A 27,686-nucleotide genomic window follows, 5' to 3' on the forward strand; every position below is an offset into this window, starting at 1 on the left:
GTATGGTCTAAAGTCAGGGTTCTACCTACAGTCAACCTCACACAGCAGTACAGTATGGTCTAAAGTCAGGGTACTACCTACAGTCAACCTCATCCACACTCCACAGCAGTCAGGGTTCTACCTACAGTCAACCTCACACAGCAGTACAGTATGGTCTAAAGTCAGGGTTGGTATGGAAGATAGTGACACCATACAAATGCAATGGATTTTACACAGCATACTATGACTCCCAGACTGCATTTCACTTCCCAGGGTGCAATGCTCTGCCCAGGGCTGCTGGCTGGCTAGTGACTACTGCTAACAAGCCCAGACAACCAAGAAGACGTGCTTCAACACCTGCATTGCTTGCGGTTTGGGGTTTTAGGCTGGGTTTCTGTACAGCACTTTGAGATATCAGCTGATGTACGAAGGGCTAAATAAATACATTTGATTTGATTTTGATTTGAAGTAGTCTAAATATATGGTCATTGCTCTCTGGGGTCCTTGGGAGGTCCCAACTCTGACTTTACCCACATTGAAGTTGACATTTAAAATGGTTAAGGTAAGGGTTAAGGTTAGGGACATCCCAAGGATCCCAGATAGAATATTGCAAAATGTATTGTGGTCAAGTTATGAGTACATTTCCCATTACTTTTGGGTTATGTAATGATATTATGATGCTCACATGATTGTCATGCTGAATATATGTTCATGTCATTGTCACTCAAAAATAGTTGAGTTTTGGAACTAAACTTCCCTTACATTGCACTGCTTTGTAACACATCACATTTTGCTTAGTTGTTTCGGTGGGCTGGCCCTCATCTGCTCTATAATCAAAATATTCCCATAGTTTGCTTTTGCAGCCAGTTTTGTCAACAAGCTGCGGGTGTGGAGGTATGATGTTTCAGAAGAAGCCATGCTGTCAGCGTTTTCTGTCTCCTTTCGCTTGTTTGTCAAAAGTGGCTCGCGCTGTGTCAGCTGCATGCTCAAGCGCAAGTAGCCTGGTTAGCTAACTACTGCCCCCTTCAGAATATTCAGTCAAATTACTAGTCAGACTTGATCCTCTCAATCCATATACGACGCCAGACACATTTGACAGAAGGACCGAAAGGAACAAAAATTATAGTATCAAAAAAGTACAGCAGTTTCAGTATGCCGTGCAACACAAATATAGTCAACCTCATAATCGTGGACTCCAGGCAGCTTTCACATAGAGCCCTATTCAGCCAGTCACAAGCACTGTTCTATTAGCATCCAGGAACTGCTGCTTGCTGCTGTGCTGTGTGTGGGAGGGAGATGTTACTTTTTAACCTTCCCCCTCATTCTTTATCCATGACCAGCCTGTATGGGTACAGTCCAGGGGGATCCAGCAGGCCCAGGGGGATCCAGCAAGCCCAGGGGGTCCAGCAGGCCCAGGGGGATCCAGCAGGCCCAGGGGGTCCAGCAGGCCCAGGGGGTCCAGCAGGCCCAGGGGGATCCAGCAAGCCCAGGGGGATCCAGCAGGCCCAGCGGGGTCCAGCAGGCCCAGGGGGATCCAGCAGGCCCAGGGGGATCCAGCAGGCCCAGGGGGATCCAGCAGGCCCAGGGGATCCAGCAGGCCCAGGGGGGGTCCAGCAGGCCCAGGGGGATCCAGCAGGCCCAGGGGGATCCAGCAGGCCCAGGGGGATCCAGCAGGCCCAGGGGGGTCCAGCAGGCCCAGGGGGATCCAGCAGGCCCAGGGAAGGGTCCAGCAGGCCCAGGGGGATCCAGCAGGCCCAGGGGGATCCAGCAGGCCCAGGGCCATGGACGTGTTGGTAGTGTTACTGTTCTGTCAGAGATGGTGAAGTCCTGTAAACTGGTTAGAGTAGGCATCCTGTGCCCAACCTGTGAGAACCTCAGTAGGGCAGCAGCCAACAAAACATGGATAGCAGTGCCAGTCTGAGCTCTCACTCCTTTTCTCTCAATTTCACTGTTCCTCTCATGGACTTGTGTGCTAAAAAGTGTTCCTCTCTCCATCACTCTCTGTGGTGAATACACACAGCCATTATGCTCGCATCCCTGGAACACCACTTAAGTATTTTCTCTCTCCGCTCTAACACACTCATTTTCCCCCTCTCTTTCTTTCTCTCCATATCTCTTTCTCTCCTTTCCCCCTCTCTTTCTTTCTCTCCTTTCCCCCTCTCTTGGTTTCTCTCCATATCTCTTTCTCTCCTTTCTCCCTCTCTTTGTTTCTCTCCATATCTCTTTCTCTCCTTTCCCCTCTCTCTCTGCCTCTTAACTAGCCAGGCAAGGCCATGCCCACAGACACTCATTAATCATGGAGGATGAGCCCCCTCTCTCTCCTGCTTAGCGCCCACTGCCCAGCAGCATGCCCAGCCTTCACAGGCTGGCAGAATAGATAGGCTTCTCCAGAGTAGAAGGGCTTCCTTCCGCTGCTGGCACAGAGCTGGCAGTCTGCTTGGCATCAATTCCCACGACTCCACAGCCACCCTTTTCAACTCCACATTCCTCTGCTGTGAGGGTGAGTCAGTGTTAATAGATGTTTCTACTAGACGACAGCAGATCCCAGCTTGGAGGTTTCAGTGTTAAAGGACAGACCTACTGTCTCTAATAAGCACTTCCCAAAGTCCCCGATTTAGCCAATGCACAGCCACCATGTACATTAGAATATGGCAGCATGTAGTGATAAAGGGGATTCTTTTTAACGGCATCGAGTGAGTCTGTATACTTTCATCCAATATGTGTTTGTCTTTTTAGATCCACAGTGAAACACAGAAAATCTACCGCATACTCTACTCTGACATTTCTCAGCATTGAAGCATTTCTTAATCCTTCTCACTGGGATTGTCCTCTGTTTGTCTTGCCAGTGCAACACCTTCACCCTCTCCCTCCCTCCCCAGTCCTGTGAGCTGGCCCATTACCCTGGCTGCTCTTATCTTCAGTAATACTCAGCTCTACTGGAGCTCTTCAAAGACCTATACGTGTTGGAACTTTTAACAGGTTACAGAGTTAATGTTTACAGTTCATTAATTGAGCTGTATCTAAAGATATTTCCTTTAGAGTTATATACATATGTAATTGTATTAGAATTTGTGTGATGGAAATTGAGAGAACTGCATACATATTTATGTTGATTTGGATAGTATTGGATCATGCTATTGACTGCAAGTACCAGAATGCCTTGCAGGTAGTAGAAAATCGGAGAACGCGCCAGTTATGTACAAGTGACAATGGATTATCCTGTCTTTCGCCAGCAACATTCGTATATTGTTTTGTAGAATCTAAAGCTGTTCAATGTAATGTGAACAAGTAGTATTACTAAAAGAAGCTTTCATTTCACAACCCGACGTCCCGAGTCATTACTTTGAAGATAGTTATTCTATAATAAGATGTGCTCTATAAGCTGCTGCTCTGTGCTCTCTACAATACAGCAGCATCACATCACAGGTACAGCTCCTCTATCAGTACCTCACTGAGTCAGGCTTACAGCTTCCATAAACAAACCCATTATTTCTTATCTCAGTATTTTTTCTATCATTGCTTTCTTTTCTGGCCAATTCTCTCTTCTATAATTCATGTTGCCCTGGCTGGCGTCTATACTGAGCGGTAGAGAGAGAGGAGGAAGACAAGTTATGAACCCTGGTGTATAGACTCTCACGTACCCTGCTCTGGAGTCAAGGCACAGCTCTCAACTGCAAGAAAGTGCTACTCATGGCCTTTCAGCCTCTCTGTGCCTATTGAGAAATAAAACAGCTCCAACCTTTGTTGGCACTTTCCTCCCTGAGTTTGAGTTAGCTACTCTGGGAGGGAGGGAGGGAGGGAGGGAGGGAGGGAGGGAGGGAGGGAAAGAGAGTGAAAGACCTGTGTCCATCCAAAACATTGACCACAAACCTCCTTTCAACCAAGGGCCAACAGTCGAGGCCAGAGTCAGTAATACATAGAGCTGTAACCTTGGACCTAGTCACTTCCTGACAGATCACCTCCACAGCGACAGGTGATCAGGCCCTGCCTGTCTGTCCAGAGATCACAGAGATTAGTCCCACTGACGGCTTGGTCGATGGGAAAAGCCAACCATCCACACATACATCCAGCCTGGCATAGACTTCCTCTCAGACCAAAGGAAGGGGGCTGCCGGTAATAAACCAGGCTCTAAGTCACAGATTGACTCACAGGCAGATCATTGACAAAACGTTACACATTCCCTTGTGAACAAAAACTCAATCTCATGAGCATAAGAGAGAGAGAGAGAGAGAGAGAGAGAGAGAGAGAGAGAGAGGGAGAGGGAGAGGGAGCGGGAGCGAGAGAAAATGTGTTTGCATGTGCATGTGTGTGGGTGTGCATGCGTGTGGGTGTGCATTTGTGTGTGTGTGCATGTGTGTGGGTGTGCATGCGTATGGGTGTGCATGCGTGTGGGTGTGCATGTGTGTGGGTGTGCATGTGTGTGTGTGTGTGCATGTGTGTGTGTGTCTGTGCATGTGTGTGGGTGTGCATGTGTGTGGGTGTGCATGTGTGTGTGTCTGTGCATGTGTGTGTGTGTCTGTGCATGTGTGTGGGTGTGCATGTGTGTGTGGTTGTGCATGTGTGTGTGTGTCTGTGCATGTGTGTGGGTGTGCATGTGTGTGTGTGTCTGTGCATGTGTGTGGGTGTGCATGTGTGTGGGTGTGCATGTGTGTGGGTGTGCATGTGTGTGTCTCTATGCCTCAGTTGTCCGGTGGAGATTCCCCAGAGGTCAAAAGGGCCCACATTAATAAGTAACATCCCGAGATAGAGCTGAAACAGCCATATGTAGATCAGCCTGCTATATGTCCTATATGTCCTGGTGACGTCTGGATATGACTGGCTATGAGGGTCCTCCAGGGTTCTCTGTCACAATGCTGACCGCTGGCTTCTGAGAAATCATCAACCTACTTTGAATGCTAAGTGGGACTATGCTATGTTGCTCCAGAAGAAACTCTTGGGAAGCTAGACCTACTTCCTTTCACATTTACAATGCATGAATGCCATCTTTATATTGAGTTTATCTGATGACCTGGATAACAGTGACATCTCAGCAGGTACTATAAATGAGTAACCGAACAATGCATAAGTCGTGGGGAATAGTGTTACTGAGTGTTGTAATGTCCACCTCCCATACACTTCCCCCAGACGCTCAGACCAACCGTCGTAGGTTCCACTCTCCAGCAGCAGGCCACTCTCCTCCAGCACACGGAAGTCCCCTACACTGATGAAGTTATAGTCCACTCCAGGAACCTCCCCCTCTCTGGGCTGCCGCGTGGTACCTGACAGAGACAACACAACAGACACAGAGTGAGGATAACAGACAGTTCCCATTGGGAAGAGTCGAGATTCCGATCCAGCCATGTATTCACAGAAGAAGGATAGAAACCATTTTCAACTAAGCTATGAATAGATTATTCTAATGAGGGCAGAATGGAATCCATTATGAAAGTGGGAGGGGGATATGAAGAACACTGCAACTGACTTTTGTTTGGGGTGACACAATGGTAGAAGATGGGTTATTTCAAGGAGTTCTGAGGTATGTTCATCTCCAGAGCTGAGAAGATGGGTTTTCCCCGTTTTCGGTTTTGACAATAACAAACTATATAAAAGCAACAGTTGAAAAACATTCCAGACCTTTTACATTTTTCTTCCTGTTCTTTCATTCTCCATCCTTCATCTCTATTCTTCACCCTAAATTGCGTAAAATTGTGGTTTTCGATCTGGAAACTGCAGCACTATACACTACATGCCAGTATAAACCAAGCATGGAGCAGTCATTAAAATATAATCTGTTGTAACTGCCTTTGTACTGCAGTTGACGCCAACAAGCTGGTCCTTTTAACAAGTTGATCCCCTCATCCGAAATACATTGAAACAAGTATAAATATATTGGAAACATTTTACGCATCAGGGGACAGATATGATTGGGTGTTTACCTCGAGTGAATTACAACCTGACAGGAGCTCAAATGGACTCCTTTAACCAGTTGAAGCTATGGGGGCGCTATTTCATTATTGGATAAAAAAACGTTCCCGTTTTAAGCGCAATATTTTGTCACGAAAAGATGTTCGACTATACATATAATTGGCAGCTTTGGAAAGAAAACACTCTGACTTTTTCAAAATTGCAAAGATATTATCTGTGAGTGCCACAGAACTCATGCTACAGGCGAAACCCAGATGAAACCTCAAACAGGAAATGAGCAGAATTTTTAAGGCTCTGTTTTTATATCGTCTCATTAAATGGCTGTGAATGTGCCATGAACGAGCTTAGGCTCTCTGCCGTTCGTCCAAGATGTCTACAGCATTGTGACGTATTTGTAGGCATATCATTGGAAGATTGGCCATAAGAGACTACATTTGCCAGGGGTCCGCCCGGTGTCCTTTGTCTAAATTGGTGCGTAATTCTCAGCTGCATGCATTTTCACATGGGATACAGAGGTGAAAGCACACTTCCACGAACGATATATCTTTGAAGAGATATATAGAAAAACACCTTGAGGATTGATTCTAAACAACGTTTGCCATGTTTCAGTCGATATTATGGAGTTAATTTGGAAAAAGTTCAGCGTTTTTATAACTGAATTTTCGTTTTTTTTTGGTAGCCAAACATGACGCAGAAAACGGACCGATTTCTCCTGCACAAATAATCTTTCAGGAAAAACTGAACATTTGCTATCTAACTGAGTCTCCTCATTGAAAACATCCGAAGTTCTTCAAAGGTAAATGATTTATTTGAATGTTTTTCTGGTTTTTGTGAAAATGTTGCCTGCTGATGCTAACGCTAAATGCTAAATGCTAGTTTTGCTATGGTTGAGAAGCATATTTTTGAAAATCTGAGATGACAGTGTTGTTAACAAAAGGCTAAGCTTGAGAGCTAGCATATTGATTTCATTTCATTTGCGATTTTCATGAATAGTTAACGTTGTGTTATGCTAATGAGCTTGCGGATAGATTTACACAATCCTGGATACAGCTTTTTTTAGTAGCTAAACGTGACGCACAAAATGGAGCGATTTCTCCTAAACAAATAATCTTTCAGGAAAAACGGAACATTTGCTATCTAACTGAGAGTCTCCTCATTGAAAACATCCAAAGTTCTTCAAAGGTAAATGATTTTATTTGAATGGTTTTCTGGTTTTTGTGAAAATGTTGCCTGCTGAATGCTAACGCTAAATGCTAATGCTAGCTATCAATAGTTATCAATACTGTTACACAAATGCTAGTTTTGCTATGGTTGAAAATCTGAGATGACAGTGTTGTTAACAAAAGGCTAAGCTTGAGAGCTAGCATATTGATTTCATTTCATTTGCGATTTTCATGAATAGTTAACGTTGCGTTATGGTAATGAGCTTGAGCCTGTATTCACGATCCCGGATCCGGGATGGCTCGCCGCAAGAAGTTAATACTATCTCTCCTGAACCTCCCTCTATCTCCCTCCCTCCTTTCCTCCATATTCACTCCCTCCATCCTGTTCATCTGATGAAGTAGACTATTGAATTCTATCAGAGGTCGAATCAGAGACCAAAGGAGCAACAAAGACAGTAATATGAGAATCATTGAACAGAGAAACAGGAAAAACGGAATACTGTATTCTTGTGTTTGCGCTTGGAAAACTGGTTTCAGAACAGATTTTGTGATAGGCTTCAACCAATATTCCTACAATTTAGTGTACTGAGATGTTGACAGTCCTGCTTGAGAGTTACATGGCTCAGTCTTTCTCATGTAACAATCTGACTCACCAGAGGGGAAGAATCAAGGATTCAGTCTGTCTTTTGAGGTAGAGGAGAGAGGATAATCAAGAACAGGTCGTTTGAAGTAGACACCAGAGAAAAGTTAGTGCTGGGATCAGGGTAAAAAAGTGAGGGAGGTGAGGCAAGTGAGGGAGGTGAGGGAGGAGCGGGAGGTGAGCGAAAAATGTTCTGTTAATGTTCTCAAAAATGTCACCTTTGAAGAAATGAAACTATCGAACCAAAACAATACTGAACAGCAGCACAAAAACGCAAACATCATTAAAAGGTATTAGGTTATTTGGAGTGGATCTAGTGAAGATGAATTGGCACTTTTCTGCATTAGGTAGCGTATTGTTGTGGAACAGCCGATACAGTGGAACACAGAGACAGAAAGACAGACAGACAGAGAGACAGACAGACAAGAGTCCAAGAAAAAAAAACAATTAGTGTATCTGTTTACACAGCGAAGCGTCACCACCGTGAAACACTGCCAGCTGCTTAAGCTGCTTACAAGAAGACCAGGAGCATCACTGGAAGGCTGTCACACATATTCACATTGAGACCTGACCCTGTCGTGTCTGGCTTCCAATAGATAACTCCTATTCCAAGAATGTGTGTGTGCCATTCAGATGGTGAATGGGCAAGACAAAAGATTTAAGTGCCCTTGAACAAGGCGCACCGGTTTGAGTGTGTCAAGAACTGCATCACAGTTGGGTTTTTCATGGTTTACAATTTCCTGTGTGTATCAAGAATGGTCTGGTACCCAAGGGACATCCAGCCAACTTCACACAACTGTAGGAAGTGTTGGAGTCAAAATGGGCCAACATCCCTGCGGAACACTTTCGATACCTTGTGGAGTCCATGCCCCAAAGGATTGAGGCTGTTCTGAGGGCAAATGGGGGGGTGGGGGTGCAACTCAATATTAGGATGGAACATTAGGTTCCTAATGTTTTTTCCACTCCGAGTAGATATTCCCTATTAACGGAAAAGCTATCTATGTTCATGGTTATGCTGTCTTGTTTCACAGGCTTAGAACATGTTTAATGGAAGATACTTAAATCTTCTTAAGAGAAAACGATTCTTTGGATTGAATACCTGGGGCACTTTTTCTTATACAGTTATGTCATCGTTCTCTCTTTGTTATCTCCCAGTGAGCCTCAGAGCTTACTGCGGTGCCACTACGGATATTACTGCCCAGAGGAGAAGAGGAGGCAGAGGGTTCAGCCAAGCTTCAAGGATTATGTGGTGATTTGGACCCCTGGCACTGACTCTCCCTTCTTTCTCGTGAGTGACCTTTAATGATGTCTCTGCCCGTGTGTTCAGGAGGGGACTGGGGAGAAGTCTCTGAGCTGCCATTTAGAGGGCTGCGATGAGGAGAGGCAGAGCGGGGCCAAGCAGCCATTCTGGATCCCAGGGAGAGACTCCGAGAGCATTCGGGCTCCATGCATTGTGGAAGGCCATAGTCACAGTCACACAGCAGAGGATAAGCAGCGGCTCCATGCATTGTGGAAGCCCATAGTCACAGTCACACAGCAGGGGATAGGCAGCGGCTCCATGCATTGTGGAAGCCCATAGTCACAGTCACACAGCAGAGGATAGGCAGCGGCTCCATGCATTGTGGAAGGCCATAGTCACAGTCACACAGCAGGGGAAAGGCAGCGGCTCCATGCATTGTGGAAGGCCATAGTCACAGTCACACAACAGAGGATAGGCAGCGGCCCCATGCATTGTGGAAGGTCATAGTCACAGTCACACAGCAGAGGATAGGCAGCGGCTCCATGCATTGTGGAAGGCCATAGTCACAGTCACACAGCAGAGGATAGGCAGCGGCCCCATGCATTGTGGAAGGTCATAGTCACAGTCACACAGCAGAGGATAGGCAGCGGCTCCATGCATTGTGGAAGCCCATAGTCAGAGTCACACAGCAGAGGATAGGCAGCGGCTCCATGCATTGTGGAAGCCCATAGTCACAGTCACACAGCAGAGGATAGGCAGCGGCTCCATGCATTGTGGAAGGCCATAGTCACAGTCACACAGCAGAGGATAGGCAGCGGCTCCATGCATTGTGGAAGGCCATAGTCACAGTCACACAGCAGAGGATAGGCAGCGGCTCCATGCATTGTGGAAGGCCATAGTAACAGTCACACAGCAGAGGATAGGCAGCGGCTCCATGCATTGTGGAAGGCCATAGTCACAGTCACACAGCAGAGGATAGGCAGCGGCTCCATGCATTGTGGAAGGCCATAGTAACAGTCACACAGCAGAGGATAGGCAGCGGCTCCATGCATTGTGGAAGGCCATAGTAACAGTCACACAGCAGAGGATAGGCAGCGGCTCCATGCAGTGTGGAAGGCCATAGTCACAGTCACACAGCAGAGGATAGGCAGCGGCTCCCATGAAGGTCATTGTGGAAGGCCATTGTGGAATAGTCACAGTCACACAGCAGAGGATAGGCAGCGGCTCCATGCATTGTGGAAGGTCATAGTCACAGTCACACAGCAGAGGATAGGCAGCGGCTCCATGCATTGTGGAAGGCCATAGTCACAGTCACACAGCAGAGGATAGGCAGCGGCTCCATGCATTGTGGAAGGCCATAGTAACAGTCACACAGCAGAGGATAGGCAGCGGCTCCATGCATTGTGGAAGGCCATAGTCACAGTCACACAGCAGAGGATAGGCAGCGGCCCCATGCATTGTGGAAGGCCATAGTCACAGTCACACAACAGAGGATAGGCAGCGGCTCCATGCATTGTGGAAGGTCATAGTCACAGTCACACAGCAGAGGATAGGCAGCGGCTCCATGCATTGTGGAAGGTCATAGTCACAGTCACACAGCAGAGGATAGGCAGCGGCTCCATGCATTGTGGAAGGTCATAGTCACAGTCACACAGCAGAGGATAGGCAGCGGCTCCATGCATTGTGGAAGGTCATAGTAACAGTCACACAGCAGAGGATAGGCAGCGGCTCCATGCATTGTGGAAGGTCATAGTCACAGTCACACAGCAGAGGATAGGCAGCGGCTCCATGCATTGTGGAAGGCCATAGTCACAGTCACACAGCAGAGGATAGGCAGCGGCTCCATGCATTGTGGAAGGTCATAGTAACAGTCACACAGCAGAGGATAGGCATCGCCTCCATGCATTGTGGAAGGCCATAGTCACAGTCACACAACAGAGGATAGGAAGCGGCTCCATGCATTGTGGAAGGCCATAGTCACAGTCACACAACAGAGGATAGGAAGCGGCTCCATGCATTGTGGAAGGTCATAGTAACAGTCACACAGCAGAGGATAGGCAGCGGCTCCATGCATTGTGGAAGGCCATAGTAACAGTCACACAGCAGAGGATAGGCAGCGGCTCCATGCATTGTGGAAGGTCATAGTCACAGTCACACAGCAGAGGATAGGCAGCGGCTCCATGCATTGTGGAAGGCCATAGTCACAGTCACACAGCAGAGGATAGGCAGCGGCTCCATGCATTGTGGAAGGCCATAGTAACAGTCACACAGCAGAGGATAGGCAGCGGCTCCATGCATTGTGGAAGGTCATAGTAACAGTCACACAGCAGAGGATAGGCATCGCCTCCATGCATTGTGGAAGGCCATAGTCACAGTCACACAACAGAGGATAGGAAGCGGCTCCATGCATTGTGGAAGGCCATAGTCACAGTCACACAACAGAGGATAGGAAGCGGCTCCATGCATTGTGGAAGGTCATAGTAACAGTCACACAGCAGAGGATAGGCAGCGGCTCCATGCATTGTGGAAGGCCATAGTAACAGTCACACAGCAGAGGATAGGCAGCGGCTCCATGCATTGTGGAAGGCCATAGTCACAGTCACACAACAGGGGATAGGCAGCGGCTCCATGCATTGTGGAAGGCCATAGTCACAGTCACACAGCAGAGGATAGGCAGCGGCTCCCTGCATTGTGGAAGGCCATAGTCACAGTCACACAGCAGAGGATAGGCAGCGGCTCCATGCATTGTGGAAGGCCATAGTAACAGTCACACAGCAGAGGATAGGCAGCGGCTCCATGCATTGTGGAAGGCCATAGTCACAGTCACACAACAGGGGATAGGCAGCGGCTCCATGCATTGTGGAAGGCCATAGTAACAGTCACACAGCAGAGGATAGGCAGCGGCTCCCTGCACAGTGAAACGCCATTCACAGTCACACAAACATCAGTGGCTAAGCAGTGGCGACATGGGTCATATGCTGACCTGCACCACCAGTCAAAATATAACCCCTAGCACTGATGAAGAGGCAGAAACAAACAGCCATGCACTAGAGACAAACTAGGCTTAGACTAGGGTCAATGCTTGAAATGCTACAGGGTATGACTGTACAGCCATAGTAATTCAATATGAGCTGCATTAGAACCTGGCGTACTTACTTACCGTAGCACATTTTCCTCTCAGAATTTGTATGGCTTTTTTATACATTTTTTCACAAAACAGTATTTAGCATTAATGTCCGCAGTCGTCGATATAGCCCCTCTTGATTTATATACTGAGAACATTAACAATGCATTAACTCATGAAACTGACAGACACTAAACAGTTATACTGTATCCATCTAGTGAAAATGAACATCAGCAATTTATTTAGTTGCCTGTTATTCACAATTATTCATCAGCATTATATTTCCACATGAGAAAATGTGCCGTTCAGGAGAGGATGGGTGGCTCTCCCTCATAACAAAGTCACAAATTAGAAACCTTTTATATGCTAATTAAAATAGTGACTCAAAGATGATATAAAATGTGTCCTGTAGCATTAATACATTTCCTGTAGCATTAATAAATTGTGAAATGGGGAGTAATTGCCATGTAATTCGGCAGAGTAGCGTAGAAAATCTGCACTTTGCACTTTGAATCCCACCAATTTGCCCTTTTGTCCATTTAAAACCACTAGGGTATACAAATAAAATGCTTTCCCACACCACTTACTTATCCCAGTATTTTAAAGGCCCAGAGACACACACTCAAACACAGGGGAGTCATTAAGTGGAGTCATTGTTTTAAAGGCCCAGAGACACACACTCAAATACAGGGGAGTCAATAAGGGGAGTCCTTGTTTTAAAGGCCCAGAGACACACACTCAAACACAGGGGAGTCAATAAGGGGAGTCCTTGTTTTAAAGGCCCAGAGACACATGCTCAAACACAGGGGAGTCATTAAGTGGAGTCATTGTTTTTAAAGGCCCAGAGACACATGCTCAAACACAGGGGAGTCATTAAGTGGAGTCATTGTTTTTAAAGGCCCAGAGACACATGCTCAAACACAGGGGAGTCATTAAGTGGAGTCATTGTTTTAAAGGCCCAGAGACACATGCTCAAACACAGGGGAGTCATTAAGTGTAGTCCTTGTTTTAAAGGCCCAGAGACACATGCTCAAACACAGGGGAGTCATTAAGTGGAAACCTTGTTTTAAAGGCCCAGAGACACATGCTCAAACACAGGGGAGTCATTAAGTGGAGTCCTTGTTTTAAAGGCCCAGAGACACATGCTCAAACACAGGGGAGTCATTCATAGTGGGTGGATGAAGCATAGAGTTGGCACCAAGTACTTAGAAGAAATTAGGTTACTATGGAAATATATATTAATTAAACATAATTACATGCATATTATATTCTGGAGATTAACTTCCAAGGCCTACATATTAGTATTGGAAAATGGAGTGAGAGATCTCCTATCTCATCTATCAAAGAGTGTGTGAAGTGTGAAGTTGATGGCCTTTATAGTGAAGGTTTGAAGGCTGCTTTGTAGACCTCAGACATGTGGCATAGAATGCCCCCAGTTAGGAGAGAAGAAGAATCCATGATTAAACACACAGCGCCAAGAGGAAAGAAAAGGAATGAGGGACAGAGAGATGGGACTGTGAAAATGAAGGAGTGTGATTGACATGTCACTCTTGCTCTAATCACTCTCTTCATCAATCCAGACACAAGCGGAGGGTTCTGAGGAGGATGGTTCCAATGAATGCCAAGCACTGTGTCCTCATGGGAGAAGTAGCATGTCTTTTGGGAAAAGCAAACTGCTCTACTGATGAATGGACACCTGTGAAGGGGGCATTTCTATCTGATGGCAGGGCCAAATAGGATTGCTTGGCTACAGAAGTGCTAGTGACCGTCAGTCTGGAGATCTAAAGGTGTCCTACTCACATGGAACAGCCGTTAACGAGCAGGCACATGTGGAGTAGACAGGAAACTCTGAGAAAAACACAGGGGGGAAGCCCGGGGTGTTACTACTCACAGGGAATGGTGCGCAGGTACAGGTTATCCCTGATCACCTGCTGGAGCTTGTGGTCCAGCGAACCTTTCTGGAACTGCAGGCTGAGGTAGTGACGCAGGTCTGTATTCAGAACCTTGCCTGTGGAGAGGAGAAACATCTGGGTCAGCACAGTACAATGTCGGAGGGAACACACACCACACACAGGACATTCACGAAACGTAATTTAGAAAATCCCCCAACATTCTTAAACAGTTGGGAACTCTAAACGCATAACCACCAGTGGGTAAATGAGAAAGATCCATCATCCCTTTCAAAACTATCTGACAGGTACCGGTGACTGTGATGGAAAGCATGCCCCCAGCGAGAGTGTGTGTAGGAGGACAGTTTAGACATTTCTGGGCTGTGTGACAGCGTTGTTGTTCGGGGGGCTATAGGCTCCATTGGTAGAGGAACTGTCATGTGAAACAAAGGTGAAATATTAATTGGCTTGGATCACCAAGTATCCAGATGCATACATGAATAACAGGAGAACATAACACAATGGCTGGCAGTGTTGCTGCCTTGGAGGAACAACAGCAGTTCAGGCAGATGGAGGACGTTTGGGGGATGTTCTTCATCCTGAAGGAGGAGGGGAATCCAGGCATCCCCGGGGGGGGGCATTCCCTGGTGTGTGAATAGGATCCTTCTCTGAGTATCAGCTCAGACTCCAGCGGTTTGTTCTTTAGAAGTGTGTGTGAGAGAGAGAGATGCAAGGCGTCTTCCTCAGGGTGGGGAGGATGTGCTTTGACTGGATCCCAGTTATAGTGTTGTTAGCATCAATAACAATTGTTTCTCTGTTTCTCAATAACAGAATAAGTGATTTCTTGATTAGGTCTTGTCGCAACAAAGTCTGCTGAGATGTTGTATGCCCCATATATACAGCAGTCTGTTGGTGGAAAGAATTTTATATAATAATTTAAATTAAAAAACTCTAAGTGTTGAGTCAAGTGTAGTTTTTTGTACCAGTTCACAAACCATGTGCCATGGAATTGGTACATCGAAAATCTCTTCCCATTTATTTTGCAACCTGTATGGTGCAGCTGGCAACATTTTTGTCCTCAAATGAAACTGGTATATTTTTCTATTTATTTTATTTTCTATTTCTATTCCTTTCAGCCCATTGGTATCTTTAATTTATGGTAGGGAAACAAGTTCCCTACCTTCTCCCTTTTCCACTTGCCTACTCCATTTGTGTCGTAGTGCTGCAAATAGTTGGTTGTAAATTTGGATTGAGCAGATATTCCCATGCATTTTCGTTAACTGCATACAGTGTAAGTCTGAAGTTTACATACACTTTAGCCAAATATATTTAAACTCAGACTTTCACAATTCCTGACATTTAATCCTAGTAAGAATTCCCTGTCTTAGGTCAGTTAGGATCACTACTTTATTTTAAGAATGTGAAATGTCAGAATAATAGTAGAGAGAATTATTTATTTCAGCTTTGATTTCTTTCATCACATTCCAAGTGGGTCAGAAGTTTACATACACTCAATCAGTATTTGGTAGCATTGCCTTTAAATTGTTTTAACATAGGGTCAAACGATTCTGGTAGCTTTCCACAAGCTTCCCACAATAAGTTGGGTGAATATTGGCCCAATCCTCCTGACAGAGCTGTTGTAACTGAGTCAGGTTTGTAGGCCTCTTTGCTCGCACACGCTTTTTCAGTTCTGCCCACACATTTTCTATAGGATTGAGGTCAGGGCTTTGTGATGGCCACTGTAATACCTTGACTTTGTTGTCCTTAAGCCATTTTGCCACAACTTTGGAAGTATGCTTGGAGTCATTGTCCATATGGAAGACCCATTTGCGACCAAGCTTTAACTTCCTGATGTCTTGAGATGTTGCTTCAATATATCCACATAATTGTCCTACCTCATGATGCCATCTATTTTGTGAAGTGCACCAGTCCCTCTTGCAGCAAAGCACCCACAACATGATGTTGCCACCTCTTCACTGGAAGATGACAAAGTGGCTGTGAGTGTAGCTACCTCCTGTTGAAGTAGTCCCGGATACGTATTTGCACCACATTACACAGTACAAATATGGATTCATTTTTTTGCTTCACAATTGGGATAGTGTTCTTCGGCTTGCAAGCGTCCCCCTTTTTTATGGTGGTTTTAGAGCAGTGGCTTCTTCCTTGGTGAGCAGCCTTTCAGGTTACGTCAATATAGGACTTGTTTTACTGTGGATATAGATACTTTTGTACCTGTTTCCTCCAGCATCTTCACAAGGTCCTTTGCTGTTCATCTGGGATTGATGTGCACTTTTTGCACCAAAGTAAATTCATCTCTAGGAGACAGAACGCATCTCCTTCCTGAGCGGTATGATGGGTGAGTAGTCCCATGGTGTTTATATTTGCGTACGATTGTTTGTACAGATGAACGTGCTGCCTTCAGGCATTTGGAAATTGCTCCCAAGGATGAACTAGACTTGTGGAAGTCTACCATTTTTCTTCTGAGGTCTTGGCTGATTTCTTTAGATTTTCCCATGATGTCAAGCAAAGAGGCACTGAGTTTGAAGGTAGGCCTTGAAATACATCCACAGGTACACCTCCAATCAACTAGAAATTATGTCAATTAGCCTATCAGAAGCATCTAAAGCCATGACATCGTTTTCTGGAATTTTACAACTGTTTAAAGGTACAGTCAACTTAGTGTATGTGCACTTCTGACCCACTGGAATTGTGATACAGTGAATTATAAGTGAAATAATCTGTCTGTAAACAATTGTTGGAAAAATTACTTGTGTCATGCACAAAGGAGATGTCCTAACCAACTAGCCACAACTATAGTTTGTTAACCTCTTAAGTCGATCCTCTACTTTTTCGCGCAACATTTCAGCGCCCTGCGACTCATGCCAGGAATATAGTATATGCATATGATTAGTATGTGTGGATAGAAAACACTCAGACGTTTATAAAACTGGTTAAATCACGGCTGTGTGACTATAACAGAACGTGCGTTTCATCGAAAAGTGCAAGAAAATCTGATCACTGAAAATGGAAATAAATATCCTTGCGCTACTTCCAGGAATTGTTCAAAGTGAACCGAATTAAATGAGGCCGAGGTTGCAGTGCCTACAGCTTCCACACGATGTCTAGAGTCTTGCCATTTGATTCGGCTTTGATTCTTGGTCAAACCGACACAAGGGAACCGATTCCCTCCGGTCTCCGACCGGATGTTTTGGTCGAGCTCTCTCCAAGACATTTTTTTCGAGAATTTACATCGCCTCCTGATGAATTTTATCGCTTATTAACGTGTACTAATACCTAAAGATGCATTACAAAAGTATTTCGAAGTGTTTTGTGAAAGTTTATCGGCGACTTTTTGAATTTTAAAAAATGACGTTACGTTATGAAACGCTATTTTTTTCCGTTTATCACACAGTCTACATAGAACGATATCTAGGCTATATATGGACCGATTTAATCGAAAAAAAGACCCAATAGTGATTATGGGACATCTAGGAGTGCCAACAAAGAAGGTCAAAGGTAATGAATGTTTTATATTTTATTGTGCGGTTTGTGTAGCACCGAATATGCTAATTATTTGGTTTACATCCCCTGCGGGTCTTTTGGGGTGTTACATGCTATCAGATAATAGCTTCTCATGCTTTCGCCGAAAAGCATTTTAAAAATCTGACTTGTTGCCTGGATTCACAACGAGTGTAGCTTTAATTCAATACCCTGCATGTGTATTTTAATGAACGTTTGAGTTTTAACTAATACTATTAGCATTTAGCGTAGCGCATTTGCATTTCCAGAGCTCTAGATGGGACGCCTGCATGCCAGGTAGGAGCAAGAGGTTAACAAGAAATTTGTGGAGTGGTTGAAAAACGAGTTTTAATGACTCCAACCTAAGTGCCCATTTTATTGGTAAACCACAAGGTAGAGTAAACACTGCATTTTTTAACGATGCAATATGTAATATGGTACACTTGTCATAATTAGGTTTTAATCCAGAGAGGCTAGAAAAGTGATCAAGATCTTCAATCAGACTGTGCAGGGATCCAGATTGTGAGTCATCAGCATACATTGACACATTGAATTTCTAACCCCTTGATGTTTTTGTTGGATCTCATTTTAATAATAGCTAGCATTTCAATGACCATAATAAATAGATATGGAGACAACGGACAGCCTTGTTTTACTCCTCTTAAAAGCTCAATACTATCTGAGATGTAACCATTTTTTATTATTTTACATCTGGGGTTGCTGTACATAACTTTAACCCATTGTATAAGAGATTCACCAAAATTAAAGTATTCCAGGCATATATAAATTCTAATCGTACTTTATCAAACACCTTTTCAAAATGGTATCTTCAATGTTTCATAATGTTCAATTGTTTCAAGTAATTGTTGTATATTATTTCCAATATATCGTCCATGTAAAAAACCTATCTGATCAGAATGAACAATATCTGGTATGACCTTTTTTTATTCTATATGCTATGCATTTCGCCAGGATTTTCGCATCACAACATTGAAGTGTTAGAGTTTTTAAATGGACTGGATCTTTATACTTACCACCTGGGTCTTGTTTCAGTAGTAATGAAATCAGAGCATATTGTGAAGTATCTGAAAGTCTACCATTTGTATAAGAGTAATTAAAACATGCTAATAATGGATATTTGAGTACATCAAAAAAGGCCTGATAAACCTCTACTGGTATACCGTCAAGCCCTGGTGTTTTTCCAGACTGAAAATATTTTATTGCCTCAAAAAGTGCCTCTTCTGTAAGTTGGCCTTCACACCGGTCTTTCTGTAAATTTGTTAATTTTACATTATTATTAGGAAAGAAATCCTTACAGTTAACATCATTCAGTGAAAATGGAGGAGACTGAAAATAAAACATTAGCTTAAAATATTTAGCTTCCTCTTTCAAAATATAATTTGGTGAATCATGGATAACTCCATCATTTGTAATGAGTTTCTGTAAATTATTTTTGGTGGAATTTCTGTGTTGAAGATTCAAGAAAACGTTTGTGCATTTCCCCCATTTTCTATCCAATTTGTTTTATTTTTGTAATACATTACACTTGATCATTCTTGAATAAGTAGCTCCATTTGTTTTTGTTTTTCCTCTAACCCATTTTGTGCCTCTAAAGTACAGTTTCCATTACCATCTACCTGCGTTGTTACTTCCTCTATTTCCTTTATTAGTCTAATCTCTTTTGACCTAAACTGCTTTTGTTTAAATGATGAGTATTGCATTGAATGGCCTCTAAAAGTACATTTGAAAGTGTCCCATACAATAAGGGGTTCTGCTGTACATATGTTGTACAAAAAAAGTCAGTTATGAATTATTTTGTTTAAGTTAAGAACAAATTGTCATCCAATAGGCTTTGATTAATTTTCCAATATCCCCATCCACGTGGACATTTTGTAAGAGTTATATGGAGGCCAATTAGATGGTGGTCTGATCACATTCGGTCTCCTATTAATATATATTTTTTAAAACTTTTGATGCCAGCAAGAACGAGACTAGGAAGTAATCAAGATGGCTGCTTTAAGCCTCCTCCATGTATATCTCCCTAGGTCAGGGTTTTTCACCCTCCATATATCAACTAGTTATAATGTATCCATAATCTTTGTGATAGGGTGATAGTGTGATAGTTTGTAGAATGACTTCCTTTACGATCCATTGAGGTACTTAAAACCGTATTATATTCTCCCACCATAATAATAGATTATTTTGTTGCTTGTGAGCTCAATATATTATTATATATATTTTCAAAAAAGTGTGGATCATCATTATTTGCCCTATATAGATTAATTAGACTTTAGAGTTTTTATATTGAGATGTATTTTTTAAATGTAATTATGTAAATGCAATTTTGTAAATGCAAATTTTTTTTTTTAGGCCTATTCCAATAGAGAACCTAGGCAGGCTTTTGATGATATAATCCTTTATCCTAGCCCTATAATACATATATTTATATTTATTAAGTTTTATTTTAAAAGCAAATCATTCTGATTCACATCGGCGAACATGGGTCACACTATATAACAGCTTTTAAGTCATAATACACCCAACCTCTACAATTAGGACAAATCATATTAAACAAACAAAAAACTACCTTGGTATTTCAAATGTACAATCTTCAAATACATAAAATCATGAAGAATAAAGAGGTCAGCCTTACCCATCCTCACATTCTCTTAAATCAAAACTGATATTACGTCCATATTGTCCGAAATTACATATTGCCAAAATAGAAAAAGGATAAGTTCATCATACCCATTCTGTATTACCATAAATCCAACCTTATTTTAAGTCCACGTGCAAATATGTATCCGGGACTACTTCAACAGGAGTTAGCTACACTCACAGCCACTTTGTCATCTTCCAGTCCTTGAACATTTGATTATTTACATATAATTTAATCACCACTAGATAAACCTCTGCTTTTCTGCACGGAGCCTTTTGGAAGTGGGGTACAGGGCACATCGTCTCTCCACTATTTCATGAGGAAATTGTTCATTAATAGAGAATGGGGTGTTCTTCAATTCCCTACCCTGTTGTAACAAGGCATTTTTCCTTTTGTAGTGGGTTAGCATAGCTACAATCAGACGGGGCCTTCCCTCTGCTCTGCCACCAAAACGGTGAGCACTTTGAAAATCAATTGTTTCCACCTGTTCGTCCGTCATCTTGAGATTAAGTTTCATGAATAAATACCATTTAAATGTAGTTGTTTTTTTGCATTGGATATATTTACCATATCATACAGAGAGAGAAACATAAACCTTTTACCTTATAAGTAGACATAATTGCAAATGATTAAATCCTTCAAATATAAATATAAAAACGATTTAGTTACGAATTGAACTTTAATTAAATGAGTTGACTCACACATGGGATGAAATCACTGAACAACAAAATAAAGGGAATATTGAATGATCCCCAACGATCCATCGCATCTCCCAAAAACGTTAGTGTAAAAACTAAACTTTGCTTGTCTTCCTCTCAGGCTTCTGTGTCTTCTCCCTGGACCTCCTCAATGTCCACCTCTTGAACATGAGACTCTGAGGCCTCATCTTCACTGTCACTTTCCAACCTTGTTGAGAATGGCTCGTTGTCAGGCTCAAAAAGCCTCAAATTTTCCCGGATGGCCATCAATTTTTCATCCTTTGTAATGGTCAGCCTGTGGTGTGGTTTGGTGTGTGTGGTCTCAAACAAGGACCAGTTGCACTCTGAGGCGGCTGACGTTGGTGGGAGTTGGAGGATGATGGAGCCAACAGGGGAAAGAGTCTCAGATCCACAAAGTCCCTTCCACCAGGTGGCTGATGAGATATGTTGGCACGACTGCCATATTGCATCTCCATCCCAAAGCCCTTGGAAGTGTACTTCGCCAGACTACCAAGAACCTTGCCCTCATCCAGGCCAAAGTGGCGAGACACGGTAGTGATGCCACCATAGGCCTTGTTGATCTCTGCATCAGACAGAATCTCTTGCCACCATGCTTGGGTTCCAACATGTACGCTGTGACGTGTATGGGCTTCAGGCAGAAGTCTTCACGCTTTTGTATGTATTTCAGAATTGCAGTTTCCTCTCCTTGGAGCATCAGTGAAGTGGGCAGGGCAGTACAGATTTCTTCTCTTACATCTGCAAGCAGAGTCTGAACATCAGGCAGGATGGCATTGTCTCCCTCAATCCGTGTAATGGTTACCGCTATAGGTTTCAGGAGTTTCAGGCTGCTTACCACTCTCTCCCAAAATGCATCATCCAGGAGGATCCTCTTGATAGGGCTATCCATATCAGAAGACTGTGATTTGGCCATTTCTTGTAGAGACTCCTTCCCCTCCAGGAGACTGTCAACCATGATAACACCACCACCCCAATGGGCGTTGCTGGGAAGCTTCAATGTGGTGCTCTTATTCTTCTCACTTTGCTTGGTGAGGCAGATTGCTGCTATAACTTGATGACCCTTCAGATACCTAACCATTTCCTTGGCTCTCTTGTAGAGTGTATCCATTGTTTTCAGTGCCATGATGTCCTTGAGGAGCAGATTCAGTGCATGAGCAGCACAGCCAATGGGTGTGATGTGAGGGTTGGACTCCTCCACTTTAGAACAAGCAGCCTTATTGTTTTCAGCTCATCTGCAATGTAGAGACCGGTGTGTCTGTTGTCCCTTGTGTCTGTGCTCTTTTAGAATACTTGTTGAGGGGTGGAGATGATGTAGTTAATTATTCCTTGCCCACGAACATTCAACCACCCATCAGAAATGATTGCAATACTGTCTGCTTTCTCTATGATTTGCTTGACCTTCACTTGAACTCTGTTGAACTCTGCATCCAGCAAATGAGTAGATGAAGCATGTCTGGTTGGAGGGGTGTATTCTGGGTGAAGAACATTCAGAAATCTCTCCCAATACACCTTGCCTGTGAGCATCAGAGGTGATTCAGTTGCATACACAGCTCAAGAAGAGCGTTCCTCCATTGAGTCAAAAAACCTGATTCCAGGAGGACCATGAGCTGTCGCTATCGATAAGGTGTCTGATTAATCATTTTCACCTCAAATAGAAGTAGAGGGACTTTTGTCAGAGGTTGCTTGTGTGCGCTGAGTGAACATTATGCACTTGGCCAGATTATTCTGCATCTTTGTTGCATTCTTCACATATGATTTGGCACAGTATTTGCAAATGTACACAGCTTTTCCTTCTACATTAGCTGCAGTGAAATGTATCCACACATCAGATAGTGCCCATGGCATTTTCCTGTAAAGATGAGAAAAAAAAGTAGTAAAAAAAAAACAAATACAATTCCCTGTACAGATAAATAGTTAAGCAGTTAGATTAAACAACTCCTTTGTAAGATACATGTTTTAGAATGGGCAGGTGGCCTAGAGGTTAGAGCGTTGGGCCAGTAACTGAAGGTTGCTGGATCAAATCCCTAAGCTGACAAGGTAAAAATCTGTCATTCTTCCCCTGAACAAGGCAGTTAACCCACTGTTCCCTGGTAGGCCATCATTGTAAATAAGAATTTGTTCTTAACTGACTTGCCTAGTTAAACAAAAAAATACAAAATTGAAACCACTCCTCAGTTAGCAGGCTCAGCAAAAACTAACTAGCAGACATTGTTAACAAGTTAACACTTTGCTGTAGGCTACTATTTAACAAAAAATCATATAAAATATATTCACCCCACCCAGTATTGTAATCAAAACTTACCAGAAAGCATGTAGTCCTTGGCTCAGACATTGTAGTAGAATCATTAGCATCTCATTAGTGTTCAAGATCTTGATAATCAGCTGTACATGTGATGGACTATCCCCAATCCATTGAATTGGGGATAGTTTAACCAAATTTAAGCAACATTTCCCAATTTCCCAGGCTTAACTTCCCATGGAAAATTTCCAGAAATTTACCGTAAAGTTTCCGACCCTTTGCAACCCTAGTATTGAGTATGAATGTTCTTTTCTTAGTATGAATGGTATTTTACTCAAGTTGAACCAGTCCAGTTATGGCTGCGGTAGGAAGGTCTATGGCCAAAAGAAACAGGCCTCTTTACACATTGTGTAAGTCGATGGACATTTTAGTGAGGAATGTAGGTCAGGGAAAGAAAAGCATTGAACTGGTAAACCTCAGGCCTGTGGTCCCATGTTCCCAGAAAACTATTCTATGCATTATGAGTTATGGAACCACATTACACACACACAAACACGGCTGAGAGACTATACCCCCATTCTCGAAGTCAGGTCTGCTCTGTTCCCATGTTAGGTGACCAGGGAGGTCTTTACTACAACCCCCCAGGAATGTGTCCTGGCTCCATTTTTACACACACACGCACGCACGCACGCACGCACACACACACACACACACAGACAGCATCCCGCTACGCTATGAGGCAGCTAGCATATCGCTGGACAGCCAGGCTCCTATGGAACACAATGGGCTCCTTTGTGTCTCGTCACCTGGGCATTAGAGTGGTGGGGGGTGAGACGGCAATCATAAAAAACTGGGGGAGAGTCAAAGCGAGAGAGAGAATGATGAGGCAATCACACATGGGATTGCTGTCTCCATCCCTCTCACTGTCTCCCTCTCTCCCTCCACTGTCTCCCTCCATCCCTCCACTGTCTCCCTCCATCCCCCCACTGTCTCCCTCCATCCCCCCACTGTCTCCCTCCATCCCCCCACTGTCTCCCTCCATCCCTCCACTGTCTCGTCTACTCAGATCCATCAGACAGCAGATAAAGACTGAGTCCTTAAAACGCTGGCATTAGCCCTGAGGCTTCAATTGAGTCAAATGTCTGCATTTACAGCGATAGGAGAGGTGAAATTAGAAATGGGCGAAGCAGTTTGATAAATCTCAGGGGACTGATTATAGGGGACTGATTGATGGTATGGGTGGACACGGACGCCCCCCCATCTATTCTAAACACACACCTGTACTAAACAACCATCAAATTAGAGCACTGATTTCCAAAACACAGTAAATCCTCTCTAAATGAGCATGGAATGCAGAGGTGTTACAGGGAGAGGCTGCCACCACAGGTTCTTTAATGAGGCCCTTCCATGTTAGTGGCCAAGCCCTGGTGCTATCTAATTAGCACATCATTAAGACCGCTTGGATTTCCAGGGTCACTGAATAGATGTCCACTGTCTCCTCCCTGTGTAACTGACTGACTGACTGCATAAGCAACCCTATATTTCCCTGTACCCTTCCCCAAAACATCCCTGCAAAAATGTCTACTAACGTCCCTCGACCAATGATGTCACACACACACACTGTAGACCTTTGTCTAGTGAGAGCTGTATAGTCAATGTAGGAAGAGAGCGGTAATTAGACTGGCTTGGCAGTCTCTAAGTGTGTGAAGTCAATTAGCTGGTATGGAGAAGCACATGAGCAATGGAGATAAATTACAGAATGGAGGTGGTCGTACACTGTACTAAAATGGAAAATAAATCCCCCAATCACCCTCCTTCCTCTTCCCATTAGCTTAGCTGGGCTTCTTTGAAGTTCCAATTAAAGGCTTGCCCTCTCAAAGCAGGGTTCAGTTTGCACAGGGCAGAGAAGAGGTAGCTGTACATTCATCTCATGGAGCAGAGCTGGCTCATGCCAATGACCAAGGTCCCGTGGGAAAAACAGATCTAGCATTAACTAGGGAGGGATATTCTTATCAGATGAGTTTACTCTACAAAACTGGACCAGATCCCTCTAGCTCAGAACACTGTCACAGACTTCAGAGCATATAGGCTGCAGTGTGATGGTGCCAGATGGGGAAAATACTGGCATGGACTTGGGGTCATGAGATTGATACAGTATAGTGAGTCTGGCTTCAATGCGGTGTAGAACCTTCTTCTTTTCGCTTGACTGAACTCTTTAGCTCAGAGTGAAAAGGACCTCTACTTACAGCACAGGATCTCAGCTTGTCATAGATTCCAAAGGGGAACTGTCCCCAGAGTAATTATGCAAATGATCTTCTTACTGCTATGAGAGACAGATTCTCTCACATACTAAATAATCAGTGAGGGAGGCGTCTATTTAGTGCTTAGCAGTTAGCATCCACTAATACACTGATGGATGCTTAGCAGTTAGCATCCACTAATACACTGATGGATGCTTAGCAGTTAGCATCCACTAATACACTGATGGATGCTTAGCAGCTAGCATTCATTAATACACTGACGGCTATGGATGACTAGCATCATAGCCTGTTACTTTCAGCATCCGCTAATACAGTGTTTCCCAACTGATTCAAGTGTCAAGTTTTATTTGTCACAAGTACAGTGAAATACTTAACTTGCAAGTCCTACCCAACAGTGCAGTATTCAATATCAAAATAATCAAAAAATAAATGCAAAAAACTTGTCAACTAATCAATGAGTTGAATCACCTGAGTTTTTCCGGGGTTACTAGCTAGCTTGTTATTGCTGGCTTCCCTCCCTATGTAATACTGAACAGACATCATGAAGCTACTCTTCAATTGGTTTAATACTGTTTTTATCTAGGCTGTCTATGGTGGACACCGAGCTCCTCTCCCGTCTCGTTAGTTATTAGTTGGTTGCTGTGTAGACGATAACATTGGGAGCAGCAAGGCGGCTCAATGTGTGTGGGTGTCTTCTTCGTGATGTGATATTTGCCCAGAGACAGAGCTCGTTTGGGGATGTGAGCATTGTTTTTAGTTTTTTAGAGCTCCTGTCCTCTAATCCACCTGCCTTCACTGGTGTAGCTTTTTAAATGAAACAACGACTGGTGGACAAGGACAAACAAACATGATGTTGTTTGTGAGGAGGGTTGAGGTGGATTTCATGACTAGGCTGTTGTCGGGTTAAAATCCCAGACGTGTCTTTGAGTGAGATGCCGAGACCCTGAACAAAAGGTTGAAAAATAAGCCAAGGTACTGGGTGGGCCTGGATGGAGTGGAGTGTCCCTGTGTCCCTTTGAGAGGACAGGGTGAACTGAACGCTGAGAGGTGAACAAACAGTCACTGCCCACGCCAGGTCATACTGGCACAGATCAGCATTGGCCATAAGGAGCAGAGCAGAGGACTCACTCCCTCTCTACCTTTCTCACTCCCTCTCTACCTTTCTCACTCCCTCTCTACCTGTCTCACTCCCTCTCTACCTTTCTCACTCCCTATCTACCTTTCTCACTCCCTCTCTACCTTTCTCACTCCCTCTACCGTTCTCACTCCCTCTCTACCGTTCTCACTCCCTCTCTACCGTTCTCACTCCCTCTCTACCGTTCTCACTCCCTATCTACCGTTCTCACTCCCTCTCTACCTTTCTCCCTCCCTCTCTACCGTTCTCACTCTCTCTCTACCTTTCTCCCTCCCTCTCTACCTTTCTCACTCCCTCTCTACCTTTCTCTCTCTACCTTTCTCACTCCCTCTCTACCTTTCTCACTCCCTCTCTACCTTTCTCACTCCCTCTCTACCGTTCTCACTCCCTCTCTACCTTTCTCACTCCCTCTCTACCTTTCTCACTCCCTCTCTACCTTTCTCACTCCTTCTCTACCTTTCTCACTCCCTCTCCACCGTTCTCACTCCCTCTTTACCTTTCTCACTCCCTCTCCACCGTTCTCACTCCCTCTCTACCTTTCTCACTCCCTCTCTACCTTTCTCACTCCCTCTCTACCGTTCTCACTCCCACTCTACCTTACCTTTCTCACTCCCTCTCTACCTTACCCACTCCCTCTCTACCTTACCCACTCCCTCTCTACCTTACCTTTCTCACTCCCTCTCTACCTTACCTTTCTCACTCCCTCTCTACCTTACCTTTCTCACTCCCTCTCTACCTTACCTTTCTCACTCCCTCTCTACCTTTCTCACTCCCTCTCTACCTTTCTCACTCCCTCTCTACCTTTCTCACTCCCTCTCTACCTTTCTCACTCCCTCTCTACCTTTCTCACTCCCTCTCTACCATTCTCACTCCCTCTCTACCTTTCTCACTCCCTCTCTACCTTTCTCACTCCCTCTCTACCTTTCTCACTCCCTCTCTACCGTTCTCACTCCCTCTCTACCTTACCTTTCTCACTCCCTCAATACCTTACCTTTCTCACTCCCTCTCTACCTTTCTCACTCCCTCTCTACCGTTCTCACTCCCTCTCTACCTTTCTCACTCCCTCTCTACCTTTCTCAATCCCTCTCTACCTTTCTCAATCCCTCTCTACCTTTCTCACTCCCTCTCTACCTTTCTCACTCCCTCTCTACCTTTCTCACTCCCTCTCTACCTTTCTCACTCCCTCTCTACCTTTCTCACTCCCTCTCTACCTTTCTCACT

General features: G+C 44.2%; 1 pseudogene; it reads right to left on the reverse strand.

Annotated features, from left to right (window-relative positions):
• Nucleotides 1–27,686, reverse strand: part of LOC115132642 (membrane-associated guanylate kinase, WW and PDZ domain-containing protein 3-like) — a 304,561-nt pseudogene that overhangs the window by 118,296 nt on the left and 158,579 nt on the right.

Source organism: Oncorhynchus nerka, linkage group LG7 (genome assembly GCF_034236695.1).
Source record: "Oncorhynchus nerka isolate Pitt River linkage group LG7, Oner_Uvic_2.0, whole genome shotgun sequence".
NCBI lineage: Eukaryota > Metazoa > Chordata > Actinopteri > Salmoniformes > Salmonidae > Oncorhynchus > Oncorhynchus nerka.